We start from the raw sequence: 21,964 nt of genomic DNA on the forward strand, positions 1-21,964 counted from the left end.
ATGTTACGATTTTGACGCTTTTGCGCTCGTTAATCGTATCAAAAACAATTTACACACTCAGATATCGACAGCGACGCCGGATGTGCGTCACTTTCGATTTGACCCCACTGACATCACAGCTGCGTTGTCGTAGTGTGCAAAGTACCCCTTAGGATTGATACTTCCAATAGGTAGCGCTAGAGTTCATCTACTTCCTCCCTGAAGAGACAATTGGAAACATTTGTGTTTCCAATATCCTTCAAGTTGTCCCGATCAGGTCTTGATGTCACAAAGACATTACGGAGTATTTGAGCTTTCTACTTAGCCTGTGTCAATAGGACATCATAGTATGATATGGAATCTACCAGGGAAAAGAAATCCTATCCCATTCCATTTCTATTATTATTCAATGACCATACAGCGCTGTGACAACTTGATTTTACGTTGTGGATGTAATAGGAAAGACTTTACATACTTTTCCTGTGGATCGCATCCTCATTGCATGTTGTCAGTACAGTAGTTGCAGAATTTCTGGAAAATTCGTGGAAAGGACCTCATCATGCACTGAAGCTAAAAAATCCTCTCCATCATCTGGCAGCCAGCGCAATACCCGAGAGACAGACTGCAGAATCTCTGAGTCTGTCTAATCCCCGGGACGTATCATCTTGCACTAAGACAATGGATGCTGTGTGCTGCTCCACTTACAAGCTCCAAGCATTAGCAGCGGTCACTTCATTATTCCATTTTATTTTATTCTATTCTCTGCAGTTCGTGCATTACACAAAGCTATAAATACATGCAAGGCCCAATCCATATGCAATTGTAGCGCCCCTGAACCCATCAGGGCACTACAAAGTACTGAATCCAGCTAAAGATGCAGGGCCTACCTCCAGGGACCTGGAAGACCAGTGTCGGTAACATCAAAACACATTATAATCTCAGTTTTCCCCCATCCACACAGACTGGTGACAGACTAGAAATGGACCCAATGGATGGCCACCCCGGGGTGGAGCCAATCCAGTCCACTAGATGACGACCAGGTGGGCAGGGACAACAGTTAGACAGTAGTTAAAGTTGGGAAGTGGAAGTGAGAGGAGATGGACGTAACTGCTCTGACACGGGAGTATGACAGTGACCTGAGGGCCCAGGAGTGTGGTTGCCGGCGGAGTACAGCGAAGTACTCCTGGAACCATAGCACCATCGGGGCACAGAGCCGTAGGTCAGGTAAACGCTCCAAGCAGACCTGATAAAAATCTGCACAGAGAGGGGACCATACAGGACCTCACTGACCTTAGACATCCGAAGGCACCAGCAGTGACGAGAGAACCAGGGACCGGAACGGAACACCGACCCTACAGGGTTCACACTGCCTCCGTACGGACTAGAGACTGAGACAAACAGGAGGGGACCCCAAGAAGCTCCAAGCCACGGGGACCCACCAACTTGAAAAAGGTGCAGGGGAAAGAAGCCATCAGGTCACCAACCAGCAATGGGACTAAGGGAACCAGAGGTGAATACCAGCCTTCCTCCAGGTACCAGTTACCATCTACTGTGAGTAAAGAGAACCAGTTAAACAGTAATCCCTTCGTGTAGCCTACCTTACTTTCCGCACCTATCACCAACACCAACCCCCTCGGACCCCGGCCCTACTTGCGGAGGGCCCAACATCCAGGATGCCATCACATCAGCCCCAGAGGAGAGACTGTGCAGCGGTGGATCCATCACCATAACCGTAACCCGCAAGTGGTGTCACAAAATAAACTCTATTGAACATTCCCTTGTATATAAACCCCCTTTTTAAAGTGACCCCCAGGGACACGGAACCGGGCAACGGCCACCCAGTGAAACATCCCAGTAGTACACTCCCGTGGCGCACAACATCGCTTACACCCGTCACACTACTTACCTGCCTAGCGACATCGCTGTGACCGGCGAACCACCTCCTTTCTAAGGCAGCGGTTCGTCAGGCGTCATAGCAACGTCCCTAAGTGGCCGCCCAATAGCAGAGGAGGGGCGGAGATGAGCGGGCCAAACATCCCGCCCACCTCCTTCCTTCCTCATTGCCGGCGGGATGCAGGAACGGTGAGTTTCCTCGTTCCTGTGGTGTCACACACAGCGATGTGTGCTGCAGCAGGAACGACAAACAACCTCGCTACTCACCTGTCAACGATTTTTGGTGTTGGAGCGACCTCTCCAATACCAACGATTTTTACCTCTTTTGCGATCATTTTAGGTCGCTCAGAGGTGTTACATGCTGCGATGTCACTAACGACGCCGGAAGTGCTTCACAAACACCGTGACCCCGACAAATCGTTAGCAATGTCGCAGCGTGTAAAGCACCCTTTAGATGTCTTCTTCATTCCCCATTGCTGTAGTGAACATGTTTACCATGCTGCAATAATGGTGGCTTTACCTGACTCCAGCTGACACTTGACATTGGGAGCTTAGTCTTACACATGATGACTCAGAAGCGATAGCCCAATCCATTAATTCAGGGGTAATTTTTGCATTCCCAGTGTTTTAAGTTGTACCCAAGGATAGACCATTGTTACGTTGTTCATTTAGCAATCGATGGTCCAGTTGGGGTTTGAAACTATGTGGCCACCGCTGAGCTACTCTAGAACCTACATGGTTCTACGTCATATAAAAGAACATACTGCTATTTCATAGTTTTTCCTTGCTCAATTATGAAAACTTAACGTGGACAAAACAGAATTCATTATCTTTCCTCCTCACTCAGCCCTCCCAACAAACCTATCATTCAAAATCAATAGCTGCTCACTCTCTCAAGTCCCACGTGCTCGCTGCCTTGGGGTAACCTTTGACTCTGCTCTCTTCTTCAAGCCACACATCCCCAGCCCTCTTCACCTCCAGCCGACTCCAACTCAAAAATATTTCCTGGATTTGTGCATTCCTTAACCAAGAATCTGCATAAACACTAGTGCATGCTCTCATTATCTCCCGCCTGGACTACTGCAACCTCCTGCTATGTGGCCTCCCTTCTAACACTCTTGCACTCTTACAATCTATCCAAACTATGCTGCCCGACTAAACCACCTGTCCTCCCACTATTCTCCGACCTCTCCTCTCTGCTATTCCCTTCACTGGCTCCCCACTGCCCAAAGACTCCAGTTCAAAACACTAACCATGACATACAAAGCCATCCACAACCTGTTTCCTCCATACATCTGTGACCTAGTCTCCCGGTACTAACATACCTGTAACCTCCAATCCTCACAAGATCTCCTTTCCTACTCCCCTCTTATCCCCTCTTCCCACAATCACATACAAGATTTTTCCTGCGCCTCCCCCATACTCTGGAACTCTCTGCCCCAACATATCAGACTCACCTAGCTTGGAAAGCTTCAAAGGGAGCCTGAAGACCCACCTCTTCTGACAACCCTACAACCTGCAGTAACCCTCAGTCCAATGTATCACCGCATGACCATCTCTACCCTGACCCACTGTACCCTTATCCATCCCCTGTAGATTGTGAGCCCTTGCTGGCAAGCTCCTCTGTCCTCCCTTAGACTGTGAGCCCTCGTGGGCAGGTTCCTCTGTCCTCGTGTAGACTGTGAGACCCCATGAGCAGGGTCCTCTCTCTTCCTGTAGACTGTGAGCCCTCGTGGGCAGGGTCCTCTCTCCTCCTGTAGACTGTGAGCCCTTGTCGGCAGGGTAACGTCTCCTCCTGTAGACTGTGAGCCCTTGTGGGCAGGGTTCTCTCTCCTCCTGTAGACTGTGGGCTCTCGTGGGCAGGGTCCTCTCTCCTCCTGTACCAGTCTGTGCCTTGTATTGTTCAAGAGCATTGTACTTTTCTCTATTTTGTATAACCCTTTTCACTTGTAAAGTGTCATGGAATAAATGGCTCTATAATACTAATAAATAATAATAATACTGGAGTCCTGGGGCAGTTCTGTCAGTGCAGAAAATCGACAAAACTATCTGGCATAGGGTCGGCCACTTATGGAAGTCAAGAGCTGGACAAGTCAATGCAAAGCCACTTGGAAGAGACTGGGAGAGCTACAGAGACACCGCACCAGACCTGGGGAGGGTGTGTAAAGCTCAGTTTATTTCTACACATAATTGAGCCTATGAGCAAAAGCTTGGTAAAAACGTAAAACCCCTTTCAATAGATAACAATGAAGCAGAGCCGTCTTGGACATATGTCCCAACTGTTGGTGAAATCATGGTATTACCTACTGAGCAAGTGGAGCACATAAATACATCAATGGAAATTTCGGCTCTGCTCCATCTGTATGTGTCCAAATGTGGTGAAATTTTGTATTTCTTACCTGCAAACTGATGAACTAAGATATACGGTAGAGGCCAGGAGCCCACAATGATACATGGGAAGAGGGGGTTAGCGGGTCGATTGTCTCGGGTGCTTCTCGGCCCTGATCAAGGTATTTAGATATAATACATGGAACACAATTTTTACTTCTGTTAAAGGAAAGCTCAGCTACAACTCTGATAGAGACCCCTGACAAAAAACTACAAAGCCCCAATTCATATTCTTCCACCTAGTCAGTCCTGTTTTAACTTAGTGGAGTAATAATCTGCAGCCGCTGATTCCCGCTCGCTCTTGTCTCACAGTCGGCTCTGATACGGAACATGCCTTCTGCATTGACTATTTCCATACCTGATGCAGCCCGTCACTTGGGGTAATTTAACAAATGGATGCACAAATTAAATTGCAGATGTCTGGCTTATTCTGATCCTGTGCACATCTCACAGTTCATAAAGAAGCTGAGCTCCGCAATTTAATATCAGGGTCTGCCTGACGACGAGATAGCGGAAAGAGAAAAAAAATCAATTCACGACACTAAAGGGAAAATGCATTTATTGCAAACTGTAATTTGTAACTCTGAATTCATCCCAATGTCCTAAAAAAGGACACTCGCAGCATATCAATCAGATGGATTGGTGGCCCAGAAGCAGAAAACGTGGAGATGATCCCAGTCCTGGCTCTCAGTGAACAGGAGGCCACAGACATGGAAGCAGAATAGTATTCATAAGCGTATTATAGTATACAGCAGACAAAAGAGTAAAATATTGTCCCTGCACCAGTCCGCAACAAGACTGCCCAATGACATCATCAATGACATCACTAATGACGTCATCTGCAGATTACCGTTCTCAGCTCCAGCACTGATGTGACGCCCTAGACTAGCCAGGTCGTCCCAGGTGGTCCTGCACAAACACCCCCCCTCCCCTTAGAAAGGAGACAGCAGCCAAACTTTAAAACCTTTGTCTCCACCCTTCGGGTGTGATGTTCACACCAGGGGGGCGGAGCCAGGTTGTTGGCTCCGCCCACCGAGGAGTTCACAGGCCCGGAGGCGGGAAAACAGTGAGTGACAGTTGAGCTTTGACAGTGGAGTGAAGGAGAGAGTCAAGTTCAAGGGCAGACCTGTGCTCAGGCCTGCCAAAGTCGACACCAGGTGTCTGGGTTGGAGCCCAGTCACCTCTGGCAAAGAGGCAGATGGTGGTGGCCGCCTGCAGGAGCTGGGATTACAGCCGGTGGAACCGTAGAGACCGGGGGCGGGCGGTGGCCCGCCGGTACCGAACCAAGGAACCGATTGGAAACTGGAGCACCAGGAGGGGTACTCAGACCCAGTACGAGGCCCAGAAACAACTGGACCGAGTCAAATCAACTGATTGAGGACTGGACTTTAGGACCTTTCCCACATAAGACCCGACAGAAGACAACAGCCCAACCATTGGGGTAAAGCCACCGCCCAGGCATAGAGACCCGAGGGGCCAGCGTCTGCGGGCAAAGAGGGCTCTCCCGACACATAGCAAGACGGGGAGCGGACTACCGTTGCTTAGGCATAAGAGTCATAACTTTTACACAAGAGAAGTGCAGGAGAAAGGCGGAAACCACCAACCTGTTAAGGGGAAACTGCAGCCGGCTGCGGGCACCATTCACCATCTTGTTTGGTTTACCAGAGACTCCAGCGTGTTTATCATAGTGAGTACACCAGCGCCTTCGGGCCGCGCACCACGCTGCACCGAACTGGCACCCCAGCACGCATCTATCCCCGCGCCTCAGCACCTCCCTCGGGCCCCCAGGACCATCATCCCCGTACCCACGGAGGGGGTCAACACCAAGCTGCACAACACTGTCCCCGGGAGCCTAGTCAACGGCAGCGGTGGTGTCCATACATTCACCACAACCCGTGGGTGGCATCACGAACTTAAATCCCCTGCAAACCACCGCGGCTCCGGCCGTGGACCTCCCCACCGAAGTCCCTACATGTAGCGCCAACCCCCTTTCAGAGTGACGTGACCCCCGGGTCCATGGAGAGCTCGAGCCATCCACCGACGAGCACGGATCCGAGCGGCTCGGCAGCCGGCCGAGCCCCGGGGCGGTACACTGACTCTGAGGATCATCTTGACTTTGGCAACTGGAGCTGATGAATGATGTCATCTTAAAGAAATGGTTTCAACCTATTTAAGGAGGATCAGTCATCATCTTAAAAGCAGCCACTTTTTTCCCTTCTGCCCTCCAGAATATTTTGCTTAGGTTTTTTTTAAGTCTGCTATATGGTTCCAGAGATATAGACCTTTTTATTTAGTGATAATTTGTATTATCTTTTCAAGGAGGTGTCTCACAGGGTAATAATACAGAGCAACCTGGTGACATGCCCCCACAGAATCCTGTGAGATACACCCCCACAGAATCCTAAGGCATGTCCCCACAGAATCCTGAGACACGACCCCACAGAATCATGTGAGACACGCCCCCACAGTATCCTGAGGCACGCCCCCACAGAATATATGTGCTACACGCCCCCACAGAATATATGTGATACATGCCCATACAGAATCCTGAGACACCCCCCCACAGAATATATGTGATACATGCCCCCACAGAATCCTGAGACTTGCCCCCACATAATCCTGTGAGACACACTCCCACAGAATCCTGAAACACGCCCCCACAGAATCCTGTGATACATGCTCCCACAGAATCCTGAGACATGCCCCCACATAATCCTGTGAGACACGCCCCCACCCAATTCTGTGAGACACACCCCCACAGAATCATGTGAGACACGCCAACACAGAATATTGAGAAAAAAAACCCTACAGAATCCTGAGACACACCCCCACAAAATCCTGTGACACACATCGCAACGGACTCCTGTGTGACACGCCCCCACAGAACCATGTGAGACACGCCCCCTTGTAAAAGATCATATAATTTAGTACAAAATAAACAGGCTCATAAGTCTGAACAGTATGGCTAATTACAAAATAAAAAATGGAATACACAGCGGGAATAAAATAAGAGCAAAAATAAGACACTTTTGACCTGATGACATGTCCGCTTTAATAAAAGGACCACTGTATGTGAGAGTCAATGCCTTACTGAGTCCCTTACATACTAGTTGTATCTTACTCTTCATGCAAATCCCAACCTTTTGTTGTCTGAGAAAGCTGATAACGCTAGCCGACGTTGCGGCTGCAAGCGAAAGTGGACCCACTGAACCACAGGGAAAACCTGGGCTTACCCTAACATGGGAAGAAATTAACTAAGCGCCTACCGAGTATACGCCAGAGCCTCAGATGGTGAGGATGGGATTGGCTGCCTGCAGACACCAGGTGCCACTCCCAGGGTAGTGTCTGTGACTATTGCAGCTGACCCCCAGGGCAGAGATGGGCTCAGGTACGGACAGAGAGAGTCTCTAGTGCAGACAGTGGCAGTCGGGATGGCTGATGCAGACAGGATGGCTGGTTCACGCAGATACAGAGGATACTGATGCAAGTATCGGACAGTGGAGACACAAGACCTAACAGCTAGCTAGCAAGCCGGAACCTATCTAACTGACCATGTTGCTCAGGCACCTCCCCTAGTGGGAGGATGCCTTAAGTACCTGGTGAGGATGTGAGCATGCGCATGCCCTAGGTTTGCTCCTGGGGGACCCGCTTAGGGTGGGAGGAGGAGGCATGTGCAGAAAAGCGGGGAAACAAGGAAGCACGTGATCCCGCCTCGGCAGTGAGTGAGTAGGCATCCCTGCTGGAGAAATTAGGCAGGACCGTGCAGGGACTCCAGTGCTACATAGGTCCTCAAAATTAAGATGTTATACAGTTGCATAACTTTAAGCTCATAAATTCCAATGTAAAATCTCCAACATGATCCTCAAGTATCCTAGGTCGTTTATAGTATTGGTCTGCACAAAGGGACTCTAGAACCCTCTACAGTTATAGCTCTGACACCAAGTGAACCACACTATTGTGTTTTGGACTGTCCAAATCCTTTTTGGTTGCTTTGAGTTACCATTGACCCTGTTGTGGTAGAAGTTTCAGCTCGTTACCTAAGTTTTCTTTTATTGCTATGCAAATGTCACCATATGATATTATAGCCCATTTTATGTGTGGTATTATGTGCAGTATTTTGTTACGCTATGCTTGTGGTGTACTGCCAGTAATCTGCTATTACTAATAAGTATAATGGCCTTTTTAGTTACATAGTTCTCATTACAATGAAATGTAATATATCTATTGTTTCTAAATATAAAAATGTTAATCACCATGATATATTAATTAGTTATTGGGTAAAGTAAATGTGTAAAAAACAAATAAAGAACAGAGAACAGAATGGCAGAATGCACACAACTAGTGATGAATGAGCCCTAAAATATTCGAGTGTTCATTACTCAAATCGAGCAGGTTGTACAGGCTTGACTTGAGTAACGAGTAAACTGGAAGTCAATGGGGAACTCAAGCATTTTTCTGACAGACCCCCCCATAGGAGAGCTGGGGAGCAGAAAAATCACTGACATGGAAACAGTGCTCAAATGGAAGTCGAACAGCATGGGGAAGATGATGTCTGGATGCATTTCTGACTCCCAGTTCACTGCTCTTAAGTAAATAAATAATTTTAAAAAATTAAAGCAGACAGCTGGGAGCTAATATTATCAGGTTGGGAAGGCCCATGGTTATTTGGCCCTTCCCAGCCTTAAAATACGAGTCTGCAACCGCCCCAGAATAGGCAATAATCAGTAACGAACGCCCCGATGCTCAATCGAGTAACAAGCGTGTCTGAGCAGCCTGATGCTCGATCGAGTATCGAGCAGTGGCAAGCACAGTCACTCATCACTACACACAACAAATTCATAAAAATAATTGCTCTAATGTTTATTAAACACCAAGACAAAAACTACAACGTTAGAAGCAATGTAAAACATATAGTCAAAATTGCTGATGAAGAAACATGCAGCTCTACTGCAATGCCTGCCAAAAATGAAGTTTTAATGATCTAGAACTACCAACTTAACTGTAAATTTACCACCACAAAATATTTGCAGAATTTACTCAATATGTTTTCAGCTGTCTCCTATTCAAGGCAAAAAGTTGCCTCTCGGGACAATGTTGAAACCACCAAGTTCGTTAGCTTAGGTAAACTGGTGTAACCTATAACTTGTTGCCTCACTGTGGGTAAGTTTGTTTAAGTGGAGGACCACTCTACAACCAGGGCCAGTATATCATATAATATACTTGAAAGGGCACACCCATTGAAGTGCAGTGTCGCACAAAATGTCCATCATCCACAGCGCTGCCTGTGTCCTCCTGCATCCGTGGTTTTTAAGTAAATGAAATAAAAGATTTTTATGGATCGGTGAGTGCCATCTATTTCTTCTACACTCTCAAAGAGCACACCCCCACCACCAAGTTCCCCCTTACAAGCTGCCAATACCTACAGTTGAAACCAGAATGTTTCATCCACTATCTAAAAAGACACATCTGCATGTTTTTCTCACTATCTGCCATGAAATCAGAATAAACCTTTCCTGTTTTAGGTCAAATAGGAACAAAATTATTTATATTTGCCAAATGCCAGAATAAGGAGAAAAAGAGAATGTTTTAAGGCATTTTTATTACTTTCTGCAAAATGAAACTTTTACCTACATTTCATTAGTATTTGGTCCCATTCCCCTTAAACTGTATGAGTTGGGTGAAACATTTTGGATCTTCTTTCACAAGCTTCTCACCATATCTGGTAGGAATTTGGGCCCAGTCCTCCTGACAGAACTGGTGTAACTGAGCCATGTTTGTAGGTCGCCTTGCTCGCACCGGCATTTACAGCTATGTCCATAAATTTTCAATAGGATTGAGATCAGGGTTTTGTGATGGCCACTCCATAACATTGACTTTGTTATCCTCAAGCCACTTTGTAACCAGATTGGCAGTATGCTTCGGGTCATTGTCTATTTGGAAGACCCATTTCCGCCCAGGCTTTAAATTCCTGGCTGATGTCTTAAGTTGTTACTTAACTATTGCCACATAATCTTCTTTCCTCATGATGCCATCTATTTTGTGAAGTGCACAAGTTCCTCCTGCAGCAAAACAACCCCACAACATGATGCAGCCACTCCCATGTATCATAGTTCGGATGCTGTTCTTGGGCTGGAAAGCTTCTCCCTTTTTCCTACAAACATTACAATGGTCATTATGGTCAAACAGTTCAATTTTATTCTCGTCAGACCATAGGACAGGTCTCCAAAAATTAAGGTTTTGTTCCTGTGTGCATTTGCAAACATTATTCTGATTTTTTTCTGTTTCTTTTGGAGTAATGGCTTATTCCTGGCAAAGAGACCTTTCAGCCCATGTTGATACAGTACTCCTTTCACTGTGGATAATGACACAATCTTACCAGGTTCCGTCAGCATCTTCACAAGGTCTTTTGGTTTTGTTCTTGGGTTGATATGCACATGTCTGACCAAAGCATGTTCAACTCTGGTACACAGAACCCATCTCCTTCCTGAGCTGTATGATGGCTGGACATTCCCATCTTGTTTGTACTTATGTATAATTGTATAATTGTTTGTACAGATAAACGAGGCACCTTCAGGAATCTGGAAATTGCACCCAAGGATGAACCAGACTTGTGCAAGTCCACAATTTTCTTCCTGAGATCTTGGTTGATTTTTTTTTTACTTTCCCATGATGCTACACAAAGAAGCAGTGTGTTTCAGGTGTGCATTAAAATACATCCACAGGCATGTCTCTAATTAATTCAGATATTGCCAATAAACCTATCAGAAGGTTCCAAAGGCATGACATCATCATATGGGCTTTCCCATATTATTTAAAGGCATAGTACTCTTTGTGTATGTGAACTTTTAACTTTGAAGAAAGTAATAAAATACCTTAAACCAGCCTCTCTCTCATTATTCTGGCATTTGACAAATATAAATAATTTTGGTTCCTAATTGACCTAAAACGGAAAAAGGTTTATTCTGATTTCATGTCAGATAGTGAGAAAAACCTGCAAATGTGTCTTTTTAGATAGTGTATGTAAACTTGTGGTTTCAACTGTATGTCCTTGGATGCGTCTCTAGTCAGCTTTGGGTCCTTCTCATGTACCTCTAAGGGGCAAAGTCATGCTTTTAATTCTCGTATACCTGCTGACTAGTTCTTTGGTTTGTCTTCTGTCTGCTCCTTTGAGTATGTCTTTAAGTCATCTTTTGCTACTTGTGAGGTTAAGTTTGACTTTAGTCTCTGGTCTAGCCTCTGACTTGCCTTTTGGTCCAACAGTCATCTGCTCTACTCCCATAATATGTCGTTGGCTACTTCTATGGGTCATCCTCTGGTAGCCGGTGATCAATCTCATGGATATGGTGATGCTGAGGTGTCCAAGAACATGAGTATTCAGAGAGTGCACTGGAAACTATCACATTGGAACACCTAAATCTACCCGTCCTCACTAGTATTAGGGGAGATGACTTGGTTTCTTCAGACTCCGCTCTTCAGTTTAGCTTGCGCCTATCTAGTTCTACCATAGAGAATACACATCTTGAGCTGAACCACGAGAATAGACAAAGTACTCTAGACTGTAGTTTTGTAGACCCTTCAAAATTCCCCAAACTTGTATATGAATAGATTCAATATATGAGAACTGCAATAATATCAAACAGTTCATTTCATCCCTGTGACCAGAATCTCATTAGGAGTTTAGCATAACTTGGACTTGCAGGGGTCACTTACAAGAAAAAAAAACTTTTTTCCATAAAACAATAAATCATACTTTTTACCTTATCTCCCAAATTGTTTTGCCTCTTGAGAGATTATATTTTGCAATTCCCCATCCAGTATAAACAATATCTCTGTAATGGGATTTTCAAATTTGATAAATACTTTCTAGCCTTTGGCCGCAATTTCGCAGGCGGCAGGCGCCGTGTCTTTAAATGTTCCGTAGATGTTCGCTTGCCACACGGAGAAATTATGTTGGCTGTCTGAACATCTAAAGCATTAAGTCTGTGTATGCTGTATTAGCGGCAGCGCTTGTCAGGGAGTTCATGTACTAGATCATGAATACGAAGATCCGCTTGAGAGTAAAATCTATGGAAAGATGAAGAATGGGTCTTTAATCACGTCTTATTGTCATGTCTTGTGAATGGACAAGTAGCTCCAGATACACAACTACAATGTGATTTATATCCACAGGTGCAGCTCCTGAACCCCGAATCTTAGACCTCAATTGAGGCCCGTGGCACTTACCGTAGTACCGTTCTCCTGGTATATGCTGCAGAGTCCATTTTTCTATTTTGCTACATAAGTAGTAGATTTAGAGAAACCAAGGAAAAAAAAAAAAAAAAAAAAATTGTGAAAATATACCCTGCTGTAACTAAATAAAAGCATAGTGCATATAAACATAGGGTACTTAGTAAACACTGTTTTTGATCAAAAAAAGCATAAAGCTATCCCACCAAACGTCAAGGTGTACCCAGTTGGGATAGTACCTACACTCTCTAATATTAAAACCTTACCATGGGTCTAAAATAGGCCTCAATGTGGCTAAGGACTGAGAGCGACCGGGTCCCAACAGGACACACACAGTCAGGGGGATTCACAGAATGAAATGTCCAGCTCGCTGAGAAGGGGGCCACTCCCTGTTTGTACTGAATACAAAAAAACTACATAAAAACAAAAAAGTGAGCCGGAGTATGAGATGGTATACATGGAACTTGTGAGACCATGTTCACACTGGCCATGAGACTAAGAGAAACCAAGGAAAAAAAAAAAAAAAAAAATTGTGAAAATATACCCTGCTGTAACTAAATAAAAGCATAGTGCATATAAACATAGGGTACTTAGTAAACACTGTTTTTGATCAAAAAAAGCATAAAGCTATCCCACCAAACGTCAAGGTGTACCCAGTTGGGATAGTACCTACACTCTCTAATATTAAAACCTTACCATGGGTCTAAAATAGGCCTCAATGTGGCTAAGGACTGAGAGCGACCGGGTCCCAACAGGACACACACAGTCAGGGGGATTCACAGAATGAAATGTCCAGCTCGCTGAGAAGGGGGCCACTCCCTGTTTGTACTGAATACAAAAAAACTACATAAAAACAAAAAAGTGAGCCGGAGTATGAGATGGTATACATGGAACTTGTGAGACCATGTTCACACTGGCCATGAGACTAAGAGAAACCAAGGAAAAAAAAAAAAAATTGTGAAAATATACCCTGCTGTAACTAAATAAAAGCATAGTGCATATAAACATAGGGTACTTAGTAAACACTGTTTTTGATCAAAAAAAGCATAAAGCTATCCCACCAAACGTCAAGGTGTACCCAGTTGGGATAGTACCTACACTCTCTAATATTAAAACCTTACCATGGGTCTAAAATAGGCCTCAATGTGGCTAAGGACTGAGAGCGACCGGGTCCCAACAGGACACACACAGTCAGGGGGATTCACAGAATGAAATGTCCAGCTCGCTGAGAAGGGGGCCACTCCCTGTTTGTACTGAATACAAAAAAACTACATAAAAACAAAAAAGTGAGCCGGAGTATGAGATGGTATACATGGAACTTGTGAGACCATGTTCACACTGGCCATGAGACTAAGAGAAACCAAGGAAAAAAAAAAAAAATTGTGAAAATATACCCTGCTGTAACTAAATAAAAGCATAGTGCATATAAACATAGGGTACTTAGTAAACACTGTTTTTGATCAAAAAAAGCATAAAGCTATCCCACCAAACGTCAAGGTGTACCCAGTTGGGATAGTACCTACACTCTCTAATATTAAAACCTTACCATGGGTCTAAAATAGGCCTCAATGTGGCTAAGGGCTGAGAGCGACCGGGTCCCAACAGGACACACACAGTCAGGGGGATTCACAGAATGAAATGTCCAGCTCGCTGAGAAGGGGGCCACTCCCTGTTTGTACTGAATACAAAAAAACTACATAAAAACAAAAAAGTGAGCCGGAGTATGAGATGGTATACATGAGACTAAGAGAAACCAAGGAAAAAAAAAAAAAAATTGTGAAAATATACCCTGCTGTAACTAAATAAAAGCATAGTGCATATAAACATAGGGTACTTAGTAAACACTGTTTTTGATCAAAAAAAAGCATAAAGCTATCCCACCAAACGTCAAGGTGTACCCAGTTGGGATAGTACCTACACTCTCTAATATTAAAACCTTACCATGGGTCTAAAATAGACCAAATTTTCCTTGGTTTCTCTTAGTCTCATGGCCAGTGTGAACATGGTCTCACAAGTTCCATGTATACCATCTCATACTCCGGCTCACTTTTTTGTTTTTTTGTTTTTTTGTTTTTGTTTTTGTTTTTATAAGTAGTAGATTTGTCATTCTTGATGAAGGCCCCCATCAGGGCAGTTTTTAGGCTAATTTCACATGTCCTGTAGTCCTCCGTTAGAACGAATCCGTTGGGAAACTGATTTCTGCTGGATCCATTTTTTTTAACATGGGAGTCTATAGGCAACGGATCCATTAACGGATTGCTATTCAGCCATCCATTGTACTAGCATTTGTAACGGATCCATTATAAAGGGATGATAAATAGCAATCTGTTAACGGATCCATTGTCTATAGACTCCACATGTTAAAAATGGATCCGGCCCACATTGCACAAAATGTTGTGTTTGTACAACTTTTTTGCAATGGATCTCTAATGATGATACAAGACATGTGAACCCAGCCTAAAGATGTCAAGAAGCCTGGGCAAAATGTAAGGAAAGGGAAAAGAATGGTTTGGTTGACAAGTGTGTGGGGCGTAAAAATGTTATGGGCTTCTATCATGCAAACAATCCAATAACTAAAGCGGAAATCAGCCTCCTGCTCCGTATTGCTATCTCGTTCCTCCGCTATCGTACTAAGTTCTCTATAGGTGCACACAATGTCCTGATGCTGGAAGTGAAGAGAGCTCAAAACTCATATGCTGCCGACGGGGTCTTGTCTGAAGTTTGACTTAACCAAGGGATCTGAATTAACAAGTCTTATGCATGCCACTTTCTGTTGCCCCCAGTGAGAAGGGGGAGGTAGGAGCACTGACACCTAGGCAGTATGGAGCCAGAAATCTCTTATGGCTGTCATGGTCATGACCCTTGGAAAGCTCTTTGACTACCCCAGTGAAGTATAAGTATATGCACACACTGAGCATTTGGTGCGGAAATTCTGCATCTTCTGGCAGAAAAATGCACCAAAAATGCGATGTGTTTTTGCCACATTTTTGGTGCGTTTTTGGCATGCATTTTTCATAATGAAGTCAATGGGTGGAAGGGTGCAAAAACGCACCAAAAATTGACATGCTGCAGATTATTTTCTGCACCAAATCTGCAAGGAAAAAATAAGCAACATGCCCACAACACTTCAGGATTCTCATTGACTTTGCTGGCATAAGGATAGACATGCAGTTTTGTGACAAAACTGCACCAAAAACACATCAAAAATGCAGTGTGTGCACATGGCCCATAACCCCTTCACGACCATGGACGGATATATCCGTCATGGAGCGTGTCCCGTTAAGCCGTTATGCTGCGGCAGGCGGCATTGATCGGCACACATATCAGCTGTGTTTAACAGCTGACATGTGTGCCTGCATGTTATGAGTGGAATCGCATTCCACCCTTAACATTAACCCCTTACATCTCGCTGCCAAACTCTGGCAGCGAGATGTATATATGCGCGGTGAAGATTTTAACTTACCGCCGCCCCCACCGGAAGTCACGTGAGTGATCACGTGACTTTCGGTGGTTGCCATCGTAGCACAGGGTCATGTGATGTGTTTTCCCTCAGCCCGGAGCAGAGGGAAACAGGAAGTGACTGTATCTACTGTTTACAGCTGTATAGCTGTGATCAGCAGATGGATAAGAGCGATCGGATTGCTGATCGCTATAGCCCCCTAGGGGGACTAGTAAAATAAAAAAAAAGTAAAAAAAAAAGTTTTAAAAAATAAAAAAAAACAACAAAAAACCTAAAAGTTCAAATCACCCCCCTTCCCCCTTATTGAAAATTAAAGGGTTAAAAAATAAATAAATATACACATATTTGGTATCGACGCGTTCAGAAATGCCCGATCTATCAAAATATAAAATCAATTAATCTGATTGGTAAACGGCGTAGTGGCAAAAACAATTCCAAACGCCAAAATTACGTTTTTTGGTCGCCTAACAGAGAGAGATAGCGGAGATGGGTTTTAAAAACCGCGCCAGAGATCCCAGATGTAAGCTTGATCAATGTACACTTTATTTCAGCATAGGTCTACGCGTTTCAGGGGTCTCAGCCCCCTTCTTCAGGACCAGCAAGCACAAGATACATCAAATCTGCAGAGTCACATGCATACAGACAGTATATACCCAGTGGAACATCAAAGAACCGCCCTCAAAAAGAAAAAAATTGGCGGGAAAAAACATCAATCCCTGCAAGGAGTGACGTGGTCCGGTGAAAAAACCAAAGACAATGAACTGTATCGACAGCAACAGTCTCTTTGTTAATAAAATGACCAATGTAATCAAAAACAATTAAAAATAATTAACATAAAACAAAAATGCGTCATTGATGAATAAAAAATGTATAACCATACATATATATGTGTTTATTGTGTCCCAGAACACATTAGAATTCACACTGCAGTAAGAGGGTATAGAACCCACACCTAATCATGGCCATCAATCCTCATGAGGACCAAGAAATGTGAAGCGGTTAGTCCACACAGCCAGAACGATGTGCGGTAAAACGTTCATGATCTAAAGAAGGTGAAGAAACCATAGAAAGGGAATTACTAAAAAAATGTATATATTAAAAATTGAGAAAAATCTATTCCAATATAAATTATATACGGAATAGATGTTAGTGTCATGAAAAAACAACATATATATCCCATAGAATGATTTAATAGTGAGCGCAAAATGAGCGCTATCCATAAAACTAAAAACTCATATATGCCTTTTTAGTTTTAGGGATTGCGCTCATTTTGCGCTCAGTATTAAATCATTCTATGGGATATATATGTTGTTTTTTCATGACACTAACATCTATTCCGTATATAATTTATATTGGAATAGATTTTTCTCAATTTTTAATATATATATTTTTTTAGTAATTCCCTTTCTATGGTTTCTTCACCTTCTTGAGATCATGAACGTTTTACCGCACATCGTTCTGGCTGTGTGGACTAACCGCTTCACATTTCTTGGTCCTCATGAGGATTGATGGCCATGATTAGGTGTGGGTTCTATACCCTCTTACTGCAGTGTGAATTCTAATGTGTTCTGGGACACAATAAACACATATATATGTATGGTTATATATTTTTTATTCATCAATGACGCATTTTTGTTTTATGTTAATTATTTTTAATTGTTTTTGATTACATTGGTCATTTTATTAACAAAGAGACTGTTGCTGTCGATACAGTTCATTGTCTTTGGTTTTTTCACCGGACCACGTCACTCCTTGCAGGGATTGATGTTTTTTCCCGCCGATTTTTTTCTTTTTGAGGGCGGTTCTTTGATGTTCCACTGGGTATATACTGTCTGTATGCATGTGACTCTGCAGATTTGATGTATCTTGTGCTTGCTGGTCCTGAAGAAGGGGGCTGAGACCCCTGAAACGCGTAGACCTATGCTGAAATAAAGTGTACATTGATCAAGCTTACATCTGGGATCTCTGGCGCGGTTTTTAAAACCCATCTCCGCTATCTCTCTCTGTTAGGCGACCAAAAAACATAATTTTGGCGTTTGGAATTTTTTTTGCCACTACGCCGTTTACCAATCAGATTAATTGATTTTATATTTTGATAGATCGGGCATTTCTGAATGCGTCGATACCAAATATGTGTATATTTATTTATTTTTTAACCCTTTAATTTTCAATAAGGGGGAAGGGGGGTGATTTGAACTTTTAGGTTTTTTGTTGTTTTTTTTTATTTTTTAAAACTTTTTTTTTACTTTTTTTTTATTTTACTAGTCCCCCTAGGGGGCGGTTTTTAAAACCCATCTCCGCTATCTCTCTCTGTTATATGCCAATCGGGGTACTGCTGCCGTTGATCTACATATGCGATTATAGGAGTTGTGCCTTTCACAACTCTAATAGGTGAGTAGGATTACTCTTTATTACACCCCCTGTTTGTCAGGGTAAGACCCTATGCGCTTTTTCCCCACAGGTTTCTTGCTTATGTTTTTTGGTCGCCGCAAGTTTTACGCAAAATGCAATAACAGGCAATCAAAACGTAGCATCTGTGCAAAAATGCTACCATTAAAAATGTCAGCTCGAGACGCAAAAAATAAGCCCTCACTGAGCCATAGATCCAGAAAAATGAGAATTCTACGGGTTTCGGAAAATGGCGCAAAACCTACGCCACTTTTATTGGACAAGCTTGTGAATTTTTTTTAACCCCTTAGATACAAGTAAACCTATACATGTTTGGTGTCTACAAACTCGCACCGACCTCAGGCATCATACCCATACATCAGTTTTACATTATAGTGAACAATGTGAATAAAACATCCCAAAAACTATTGTGCCATCACACATTTTTTGCAGTTTTTCCACACTTGGAATTTTTTTGCTGTCTTCCAGTACACCATATGGTAAAACTTATGGTTTCATTTAAAAGTACAACTTGTCCCGCAAAAACAAAAACCCTCATATGGCAAGATTGACGGAAAAATAAAAAAGTTACGGCTCTCGGAAGAAGGGGAGAAAAAAACAAAAACGCAAAAACGGAAAGTGCCCCGGGGCTGAAGGGGCTGAAGGGGTTAAAGGGAACCTGTCAGGTGCAATGTGCACCCAGAACCACGAGCAGTTCTAGGTCCATATTAGTAATTCTTGCCTAGCAGTCCCTGTATATACAAGCATAGATAAAGAGATCTTTAGAAAAAGTATTTCTAAAGATCCTTTATGGATATGGTAATAAGGCCAGCGACTTGTCGCAAGGGCGTGAGTTCCCTTGGCTAGTCGGCCCACATAGCATGTTAACGCTCCCACCGCAGGGGCGTGATAACATGCTATGTGGGCCAGTTAGCTAAGGGGAGAAACGCCCCCGGGACTAGTCCCCTCGCTAATTAGCATATAAGAAACGATCTTTAAAAATACGTATCTATGCTAGTGTATACAGGGACGGGTAGGCAGGGATTACTAATATGCACCCAGAACTGCTCGTTAAACAATGCTTGAACCCAGGCTTAGGAATTTGATATGTAATATGTCCGACTCCTTACCTTCTGCAGCAGGACACTTGGCTCCTGACATGTTTCCTCTCACATGTTCTTAACCATAATTATTTTTCCTTATGAAAATTCAGCCCCCAAAACCACAACTATTTTTAAAGTGAGAAAAGTGCATTTGCCAGTCTTCTAAAATACTTTAAAGAAAACAGAACAAGACAGTAAATTCTCCGCCAAAGGAACCAGAATATAATTCTCCCTCTTGGCTTTGGAAAGCGCGAGGTCTATGAATTCTTACATGTCATGGAAAAGTTCTCAAGTCGTGGAAACCTCGGAGTGAAGGAGAGCGAGACGCTCTATGTCTGCGCTAAGGACAAGCTGGAGAGAAATATGAGGACAAGACGGGAACTTGGATCCGCTGTCATATCGAAAAATGATTTGAGAAAGGAACGCTAATCCAAAGTCTGTCCATTTACTGTTTCTCTGTTATCAGCCAGTATTTCAATCTCGCCGTATCATTTTTCTAAATGATGTGTATCTGGGCAGATTGATGTTAATGATGATGGCAGTGATTAATGTCAGATTGAAAATAATAATTTCAGGTCAATTTAGATGCTGCAATTATCTCTAGAGGTGGTGACAATTAATTGGATTGCATGTAAATGTATTTTGTATGTGCTCGTAGTAACCATGGAGCGTACAGATGAGCAATAATCGCTGTCTGATTGTAACTGCTGCAAAAATTAGCAGAAACCAATCTCTGCCACAAACTGCAGGGGAGTACGCTGAGGAAAAATGGATCCTCTTCCTCTACACCCATCACTCATCATTCAGGAGAGGAGGACATCAGCTGGCCATTTATAATCCACAAGTCGCGTATACGCATAAGGCTAACCAGCCTTGTTAGATCTAAAGAAGCGAGCGGTAAGCCGTAGAGATGTGCAAATCTGCAGATATTCGGGATCGACAGGTCCAACCGTATTGTAAAAAAAAAGAAAACACTGGTTCGGTACTGGAATTAATCCCAAATATCTGTCGAACCCCATATAAATCTATGGAGACCCGAATATAGTGCTTTAAAATGGTGGTACAAAGGGATAGGGGAATTAGAGCCGGCGTGTTATACTTAGGCGGGCTTTGCACACTACGACATCGCAGGTGCGATGTCGGTGGGGTCAAATTGAAAATGACGCACTTCCGGCATCGCATGCGACATCATAGTGTGGAAAGGCTCGATGATACGATTAAAGAGCGCAAAAGCGTCGTAATCGTATCATCGGTGCAGCGTCGGCGTAATCCATGATTACGCTGACGCGACGGTCCGATGTTGTTCCTCGCTCCTGCGGCAGCACACATCGCTGTGTGTGAAGCCGCAGGAGCGAGGAACATCTCCTACCGGCGTCACCGCGGCTTCCGTAGGATATGCGGAAGGAAGGAGGTGGGCGGGATGTTTACATCCCGCTCATCTCCGCCCCTCCGCTCCTATTGGCCGCCTGCCGTGTGACGTCGCAGTGACGCCGCACGACCCGCACCCTTGATAAGGAGGCGGGTCACCGGCCAGAGCTATGGTCGCAGGACAGGTGAGTCCATGTGAAGCTGCCGTAGCGATAATGTTCGCTACGGCAGCTATCAGAAGGATATCGCAGTTGCGACGGGGGCGGGCACTATCGCGCACGGCATCGCAGCATCGGCCTGCGATGTCGCACTGTGCAAAGTGCCCCTTAGTCTCCAGTGTGGCTGTAACACTACTTCCAGAGCCGTTCATCACCCTCATACATATTCACTGTTTCCACTGCGCACCGGCATATTTGTTTGGTTGCACTAAGACCGCGCCTACCAAGGGACCGCATGCGACTTTATTTAATTATTATTTAAATAAATAATTTTTAAAAATAGTGCTTCATCCCCCTCAATTGTGATACCCAACAATGATAAAGCCGACAGCTAGTGACTGGTATTCTCAGGCTCGGGAGGCAGATGGTTATTGGGCCCCTCCCAGCCTAAAAATAGTAGCCTGCAAATGTGGCGCCCCTGACCTGGTCAGGTGCCACTGAGTACTGCACCCATGCTGGGACAGTATTTCCAGGTAATCCTAAGGGCCAGAACGAGGTATGTACGCACAGACACATAGCAACCAGTTCTCCCACACCAGTAGATGGGACCCTTGGCAGTCTCCAGAAGGGACTGGCCTTCAAATCTTGTCAAGGGGTGTAGCGGAGGGGCTGGGAGCTAGAGTGCAGAGATTGTCAGGAAAGGAGGAGGAGAGACAGTCTGGTGGTGGTGAGCGGCGGTCGCGAGGGAGATACGCGCGCGGCCACTGGTCAGACCCTGCACGGGGTAGTAATGGTTAGCGGGGGAGAATGGTCACCTGGTGAGAAAAAGTACGGTGCTCCTGGTGACTAGGCACGTACGGGGTACAGGTCCCTAGAGCAGACTCCAGTTTAACTACCTGCTAAACCTGCCGGTGAGGGGAACTACAAGTAACTCACCAACCTCACAGAGTCCGAGCCTCAGCAGCAACGCAGGGACCCATAATGGGACAGAGCCTGGAGCC

General features: G+C 44.4%; 1 protein-coding gene across 1 annotated transcript in view; it reads right to left on the reverse strand.

The window, feature by feature from the left end:
- The window catches only part of MEGF6 (multiple EGF like domains 6), a 635,985-nt gene that overhangs the window by 450,678 nt on the left and 163,343 nt on the right, over positions 1-21,964 (reverse strand). The window lies entirely within an intron of this gene.

Source organism: Anomaloglossus baeobatrachus, chromosome 11, assembly GCF_048569485.1.
Source record: "Anomaloglossus baeobatrachus isolate aAnoBae1 chromosome 11, aAnoBae1.hap1, whole genome shotgun sequence".
NCBI lineage: Eukaryota > Metazoa > Chordata > Amphibia > Anura > Aromobatidae > Anomaloglossus > Anomaloglossus baeobatrachus.